The sequence below is a fragment of the Orcinus orca genome, chromosome 2, assembly GCF_937001465.1.
Source record: "Orcinus orca chromosome 2, mOrcOrc1.1, whole genome shotgun sequence".
NCBI lineage: Eukaryota > Metazoa > Chordata > Mammalia > Artiodactyla > Delphinidae > Orcinus > Orcinus orca.
Window position 1 is genome coordinate 12,802,458 of NC_064560.1, and position 8,394 is coordinate 12,810,851.

Here is an 8,394-nt window from a genome sequence, read left to right on the forward strand (position 1 = left end):
TGTGTAAGCCTAGCCTGAGAAAATCCTCCTTGCCCATTAACTAAGGGAGCTGTCACAAAGGAATTCTGGGAATCATGATATGCATTTATACACAAACCGTCTGAAAGGGAAACAAAGCTTGACCTGGTTTTCTTCAGAACGAGACCACACTTCTTTTTTTCTGCTCCCTTTAAAGATGGGGGGGCGGGGAAACAGCTTCAAGCCAACATTGCTATCTTCTCCTAAATGCTGTTAACTTGAGTCACCAAAAGGAAGATGGTTAGCTATCTGGTGTAATCTGATTTTATAGGTATTTTGACTCTTGATTGAGTAAAAACATGTTGCTTATCAAAAGAACACATTTACTAATAATAGATCATCTTTGCTGAGGGTGTCTAAGGCTCCTGGCCCCCTACCAAGCACTGTATGTGCCAGTTTATTTAATCTTCAGAACCCTGAAAGGAAGTGCTATGGTGAGCCCCATTTTACAGATGCCTAAACAGAGGCTTAGGGAAGTTGAATAAGGTGGTTGGGACTAGAGCCATCACTCTTGACCACTGCGCTCTAAACTTACAACTCAGTTATGGAGCCAGAACAAGAACCTGCAAATATATATTTTTTAATTTTTATTGAGGTATAGTTGATGTACAATATTATGTAAGTTACAAGTGTACAATATAGTGATTCACAATTTTTAAAGGTTATACTCCATTTATAGTTATTGTAAAATATTGGCTATATTCCCCACGTTGTACAATATATCCTTGTAGCTTATTTTATACCTAATAGTTTGTTCCTCTACTCCCCAACCCCTATATTGCCCCTCCCCCTCCCCACTGGTAACCACTAGTTTGTTCTCTATATCCATGAGTCTACTTTTTTGTTATATTCACTAGTTTGTTGTATTTTTTTAGATTCCACATATAAGTGATACCATACAGTATTTGTCTTTCTCTGTCTGACTTATTTGAATAAGCATAATGCCCTCCAAGTCCATCCATGTTGTTGTAAATGGCAAAGAAGAACCTACAAATATTTAATAACACCAGTCAGCATACGCTGTCTGCCAAATAAATGGGATGAACCACTATCTACATGGAGCCCAGAAAAGGGATGCTTTCACTGCAGCAGAGACCTGAGACTAGGAGGCAGAACTAAAAGGAGGACTGGCTTCTGGTTGAGTGGATATACTGATGCTTCCACCAATAGCCTCCACTGAGGAACAGTAGTAAAAACCTCTTCAGCAGGCTAAGAAGGAAGTTATTTTTTACAAACACTTTATGTTGTTCTCTATGTGTGAAACCAGCTTTATGAACAGGCATTCGATCCTAGGAGATGTGTATAGAGAAGCCATCAGTTTGCCGTTGGAAATCTCTTTAATTCTCCCCCTTCTCACCCACTAGAGGAGTAGGTTCTTGGATTTCAAGGCCCTTCTACTGCGGCCATGAGTTTTCTGGGCTGTCAGTTTCTAGTGAAGGAAATCCTAGAATAAATGTGGCCGATTATATGCCCTTATCTTGAACAGAAAGAGGAAAAGGTCTTTTTTCTTCTCCCATTTAAAATTGTCATATCTTCTCTGCAGTTTTTGGCAGACCTTTCAGGAAATAAGTTAGACTGACAATTTGGAGATCTCAGTAACTTTCTGGGCTACTTTATTTATTTTTAAAATTTATTTATTTATTTATTTATGGCTGCCGTGGGTCTTTGTTGCTGCATGCTGGCTTTTTCTAGTTGCGGCGAGCGGGGGCTACTCTTTGTTGTGGTGTGCGGGCCTCTCATTGCAGTGGCTTCTCTTGTTGAGGAGCACGGGCTCTAGGTGCATGGGCTTCAGTAGTTGTGGCACGTGGGCTCAGTAGTTGTGGTGCACGGGCTTAGTTGCTCCGCGGCATGTGGGATCTTCCCGGACAAGGGCTCGAACCCATGTCCCCTGCATTGGCAGGTGGATTCTTAATGACTGTGCCACAAGGGAAGTCCTCTGGGCTACTTTAAAACATCCACTGTATTATGAATACAGTCTAAAATCATTGAAACATTGATTCTTTGTATTTCAGTAAATACAACAGCTGCCTCGAATCAGAATGAGGAACCATAATCAACTGAGGGGAAAAAAGGAGGAATTTTTATGGGAGCTAAAATGTCTTATGTGACAGAAATATTTTAATAACTGCCAAGCACCTTACCCCATGCAAATATTGACTTCAAAGAAGTCACAACATTAAAGTTTGTTATTACTTCCTCCTTGCATCCTACACAGAATATAGGACTTCAGTACAGTTGGATAAAAAAAGTGTTGACCACTTAACACAGCAACTGCAGTAGCCTGGGCTGCAAATATGCCCTTCCTTCAGGGGTGCACATGTAGCCTATCTTCAGAGGACAGATTTGAAACAAAGGAAAAGGAAGTGGTGAAGGCAACTTCATCTTCAGATGTAGCAACAAACAGTGTGCAACCAAATGGGGATTTAAGGGGGTCTTGTATTTTACACAATATGTCGCCCTTTGCTTTTTTTGGGTTCATTTCATGCAAATACAGTAAGATGTCAGAGCTACAGACAATTTACATGTGAGAACTCTCTGCTACCTAAATCGAAGCCTATGCAAATTGTACACTTCTCCTTAATCTCACCATTGATCAGACTCTTTGCCAGCCACTAAACTGTGACAAAACATCTCCTTTATTGAAATAACACGTTAGCATTTCATAAATGAGTCCCAAATATTTGTGAGCTATTTTCAGACATAGTATTTATGAAACTATTAAAAACTCATTACTCTTGCCATCTTTTTTATGAGCTGAGTATTAAGCACAGGTTATTTATATCATGGTCCTAGAGACACTAGTAATTTTGGTCTGGGAGATATTTGCATTTAAGATATATCATGCAACTGGCATAAGTTTATTTATTTAGCATTATGTTTATACACTTATCTGTTGGTAGCAAGTCTAGCTTGTTCTTTTAAAGGGCTGTGTAAAGGGAATATATCATGTCTTTATTTGATGAATGTAGTTGAAGTGTCTTATGCTTTGAAGTGAGAACAGAGCAGTGTCTGGAGAAATCTGAGTTGGACGTTTACTCTCTCCATTAAACCGGACCAGGAAGGAAATAGGACCAACCCCAGGACAAAAATTATCCTGAGGTCTTTCCCTTCTGTAAAAAGAGTCTCAGACTTCCCGTTCTGTGTGGAATAGATGGAAAACATGTTAGAACTGACATACACATGTCAGAGAGAGAAAAAGAAACATCTTGGAGCATCAAAAGGCCCCCGGGTGTGAGAGCATCAGCATCTGGTCCAAAGTGTTACACACACTTTGTTTTCTCCCAGTTAACTTCAAAGGACACACATGTGTGTGTGTGTGTGTTTGTGTGTGTGTGTGTGTGTGTGATGCCAGCCTGAATGATGCTAGCTTCCTTGTCCATGTGTCGACTGTCTCATTTTTCAGAAGCTCTTGCCTGAGACCAGTTTTGGGCAGTGGCCTGAGTATGTGAAGCGGTTATACTGATGGGTGTACAACCATCTTAAAAACAGTCCAGGGCGAGTTAGACAGTGTCCAGCAGAATTGGTAGGAGCCCCTGGTCTTGGAAGCCAGAGTCCCTGTTCCTGGTGCTCTAGTTGTTTTTCTTGATTCCTGATCCTGAAAACCAGACCCCTCTGTCCTGGATCATTGCCTGCAGCCATTGCCTTGGACTTCTGTAGGCTTGTTTCTCCACGCTATAATTTTGATTTGCTAGGTCCAAACTGGCAATAACAGAGTGAATCCTACATACTAAAACTTAATCACACAAATGACCCTAGACCTCTTTCTTCGCTGACCTGTCACATCCAATTTATCACCCTGTCCTCTCAATTCTACCTCCTAAGCCCACGTGGAATCTGCCCTGGGGGCTCCAGGCTCACCGTCCTCTCACCTTAGGGTCTAATGACCTCTTACCTGGATAACTGCACAGGGTCTTCTCTAGCCTTCTCTGCATGCTCCCCCTCCAGCCCCTCCTCTCCAGAATGCTGAGGCGGGGATGCCCCAAAACAAAACAGCGATCATACCTACGCCCCTGGATAGGATAGAGAGCCCTTCCTTGGTTCTCCATGGCAGCTCCTCATGGCATCGAGAAGGATGTTAATGCAGCTGGGTGTGCCCTTCAGCATCTTTCCAGTATCCCCGCCCTCCCTGCCCTGTCATGCCTTGACCACACCCATGTGAAACCCTTTATGCCCCAGGCCCCTGTGCATACAGACTCTGAGCTCGCTCTTTTCCTTCGGGCACTTGCTCTTTTGTACGTAGCATTCGCTGGGCCCTGGGACCCTGCTTCTCCCCTGCTTCTCGTCCTGCAACTACCAGAGCATGCGTCACACTGTAGACTCATGGAGACAAGGCAGAACAGGGGGGATGTGCGTAGCTGGTATAACTGTCAGAAATTCTGAAGAGAACACATGGCACCATCCAAACCTAATCTGAAAGAGATGCTGTTATTGTTTAAAGCAAGTAAAAGAATAAAAATAAGGTTTTCAAAGAACTGGAACTTTTGAGTTCTAGCCTCTCAAGAATAGTTTTTCTGTTCAAATGAATGACTACTGGACTATCTCTCTGGCTCTTTCTCTCTCCTGAAGGTGCCTCTCTCAGCCCTAATGACTGCAGGATAACAGTGTGGAACAATATTTTTTCACCCTGTCCTCAGTCAACCTGGGTTTTGTGTGTACGGCAAGGCCACAGTCACAGCTTTTATATGGCCAACATGAATTCAGAATGGACAGACCTTTCCCCCCAGACATACAAGCAATTGATAGCCACACAATCAATCAGATTAAAGGACACAAGAAGAAAAAAAAAAGTGTGACATTAGATGGCATTTTGAGGAAATATCTAGTTGACAAGTCAGATAGATACCCTGGCATTTTCACCTCTCACCCTCTGAAGGGTTTAGTTTCAGTTCCTCCTCTGCCCTCATCCCTGTCTCTCAGTTTAGACTGAAACAATGAAGAGATGGAAAGATCAAACAAATAGATCTTTGTGAAACACCAGAAAGAAACAAAGAGGAACAGTGGGGTCTTGAGGTGGGAGGAGGGGGCAGAGACTGTGTCTGCTTGCCTTCCTGGCTCAGGGGGTAGAAGGAGAAGAGATGTAGCCATTGACAGGAGTTAGAGGAGGGCTGCCCACCTCCCCCCATCAAACCCTAATCCCAGCCCATGATGATGGGCTGCTCTTTAAATACAAGAGTATTCAATTTAGAAAATCGTCTGCTGATATTGCAGAGTGCCTCTGGGGCCAGACTGCCTAGTATGGATCTTGGCATCTCCACCTACCGGTTAAGAGGTCCTGGACAAGTTTCTTAACCTTTCTGAGCCTCAGTCTCCTCATCTTTAAAATGGACATGAAATTGCACCAACCTCCCAGGATTGCTCTGAGGATAAAGATGAGTTAAGATAAAATAGAAAGCATTCAGAAGATTTTCTCAAGAAATGGTAGCTATTATTATGGTAAGCAAGATACGTAATTATTTTGGGCCTTGGTTTTTCAATCTGTAAACTTGCATTTGTTTTTACCGACTGATCACTTTAAAAATTGCGGTATGAAAAAGCTGGGAAAATATGAACTAACACGTCAACTTGGGAGACGTATTGAGAAAGACTTCATAGTCACGAAAGTGTTTAACAAACAAGAAAAAAATAACCCTGTCCACACTTAATCTCACTTCTTTCAAACACTTCTCCCTACAGATAGCGTTCATTCTAGCTGCTCAACACATCAGCAGGCAGAGAAGACAACCATCTGCCTTGAGGAGATAAAAATGGAGTTTCTTCATCAACCCTCCCAGTTCCTGTGAAATCCAGATGAGAGGCTGAGTTTGTGGTCTTGTTGGCCAATCATCTGAAAATTTAGAAGCTAACAGCTAGCTAGAATTTTAGTACAGACAGTCCCCAACTTGATGATGGTTTGACTTTGCGATTTTTTTGGCTTTACAATGGTGCAAAAGCAATCCAAGTTCAGTAGAAGCCATACTTCAAATTTTGAATTATGACTTTTTGCTGGGCGAGTGATATGCGGTCCAATCCTCTCTCATGATGCTGGGCAGGGGCCATGCCTCCCAGTCAGCCACAGGATCACGAGGGTGGACAACCGATACACTTACAACCCTTCTGGACCCAGACAACCATTCTGTTTTTCACTTTCAGTACAGTATTCAATAAATCACATGAGATAGTTAACACTTTATTATAAAATAGGCTTTATGTTAGATGATTTTGCCCAACTGTTGGGTAACATAAGTGTTCTGAGCATGTTTAAGGCAGGCTAGTTTAAGCCATGATGCCCTGGACATTAGGTGTATTAAGTGCATTTTCAACTTTCATGAGGGGTTTATTGGGACGTTTCTCCGTGGTAAGTTGAGGAAGATCTGTACATTTTATGTGCCAGATAATGCATTAGCTACATTACATGTCTACCCACAGGAACCTTATGAGTAGAACTATGGTTATCCCATTTGACAGAGGAAGTACTAAGGTGTAGAAAGGTTGAGTAAATGGTCAGGTCTGTCTGACTTCAGATGCTGTTGGCTCAACCACCGTATTATGCTCCCTCTTTTGCTCCCAAGTATACTGGATAATGTTATTTTTTTACTGTTTAAGTGTGTTGGGTGGGGGAAATTTCTCCCTCTACCCTTCTTGAGTTTTTGTGGCTGGACTAATAATAAAATTGACACAAGACAGATTAACAGGAGAAAAAGAAACAAATTTTCATTTATACACACAGAGGTCTCAGGGAAATAGGACCTAGGAAGTGGTCAAAGCAGACAGCTTTTATACTTTTTAGACAACAAAACAATAAACTTGTGAGAAATTGACAAGACAAAGAAATTCAGTTTTTGAGTGCCCAATAAGTGAAGAATTTAAACAGAGTTTGGGCTTGGGGTCGTAAATTAAAGAAGTAACCGGATTTGTTTATATAGGTTTCTTGGCCTGTATTCCCTATCTCTAGCGTTAAGGGTGTCCTTCCACCTCCAGATGCAGGGAAGTCACCTTTTTTATGGGAGATTTATTTCCTGCTTTCAGGGAGACAGAAAGGAGGATCACAATGTCCCTCTTGCATTGGTCATTTTTTAAGTAACTTTAATTCAAAATAATCTGCCATTGTGGCATATTTTTGGGTAGCCTGCCCTGAGCTCCTGAGCAACATTTGATATTACTAATTTTGAAGTATTTTTCAGTTGCCAAATCCATATTCTAAAAATCATTTACGGATTTACTAAATGTGCTTTCCTGGGAAGGCCTGTCCTTCTGAGATGACATCTTTTCCACATTTGCGGATTAAATGCCCTTTTGAAAAATGGTCTCAGGCTGTGCTATAGTCTTGAATGTTTCTGTCCCTCCAAAATTCGTATTTTAAAATCCTAACCCCTAACATAATGCTATTAGGAAATGGGGCCTTTGGGAGGTGATTAGTTCATGAGGGTGGAGCCCTCATGAATGGGATTAGTGCCCTTATAAAAGAGGCCCCACCTCCTAATACCCTCTCATTAGGGGTTAAGTTTCAACATAGGAATTTTGAGAGAAAGCATTCAGTTCATAACATGGTATTAGTAGAATGTAAATTTTCCTTCTTTTTAAAGAGAAAAAAACAAAAAACCTCTTATGGATCTTGCCAATTATTTCTTTTAATGGATAGACTAGAAAACTAAGAATATTACAGCATCCTTTGCAGAATCTTCACTAGTTATTTAGACTGAAGACCTCATGTCTCTATCATCGCTCTCTTTTCTGGAATCACAAGAACTTGCTCATACATCTTGTTAAAATGAATGGTCATAATTTGACTTGAACAAATCAAGTGAAAAAAGATCTTTTTAAGGCAATTAGGGAAATTAATTATGGACTGACTCATATGATACCAAGGAATCATTGTTACTTTATAAGGTATGATAATGACATTGCTGTTATTTTTTAAAGTCCATATTTTTTAGAGACAGATACTGACATATATAGGGGTAAAATGACACATCTGGTGGGTTCCTTCAAAATACTTCAGCAAACTGAAAAAGTGAAAGAAAAAAGGGAGAGATGAAGCAAACACGTCGGTCTTAATAATTGTTTAATCTGGGTGATAAAGAAACATTTGTAATTATTTTAAATTTTTCATAGTAAAGATAAATATAATCATATGTAATTATTCAAATCATGTTGTCAAGTACCAATATGTTTTTTCCATTATTAACTATGTGGACTTGAATGATTTCCTCTTCTATGAAAATGAGGTGAGAATATCCAATTTGTAGGTTGTTTTGGGGATTAAATGAGATGCCTGGCCCAAAAGAAGTATTCAATCAATGTTAGTGCCCTACCCTCCACTTTTCTCCCCCCTCTCCCATGCTGTATACAAATTCAGAATCATAAAATGATATTTAGGTAGTAGCTATTCACTTTTAC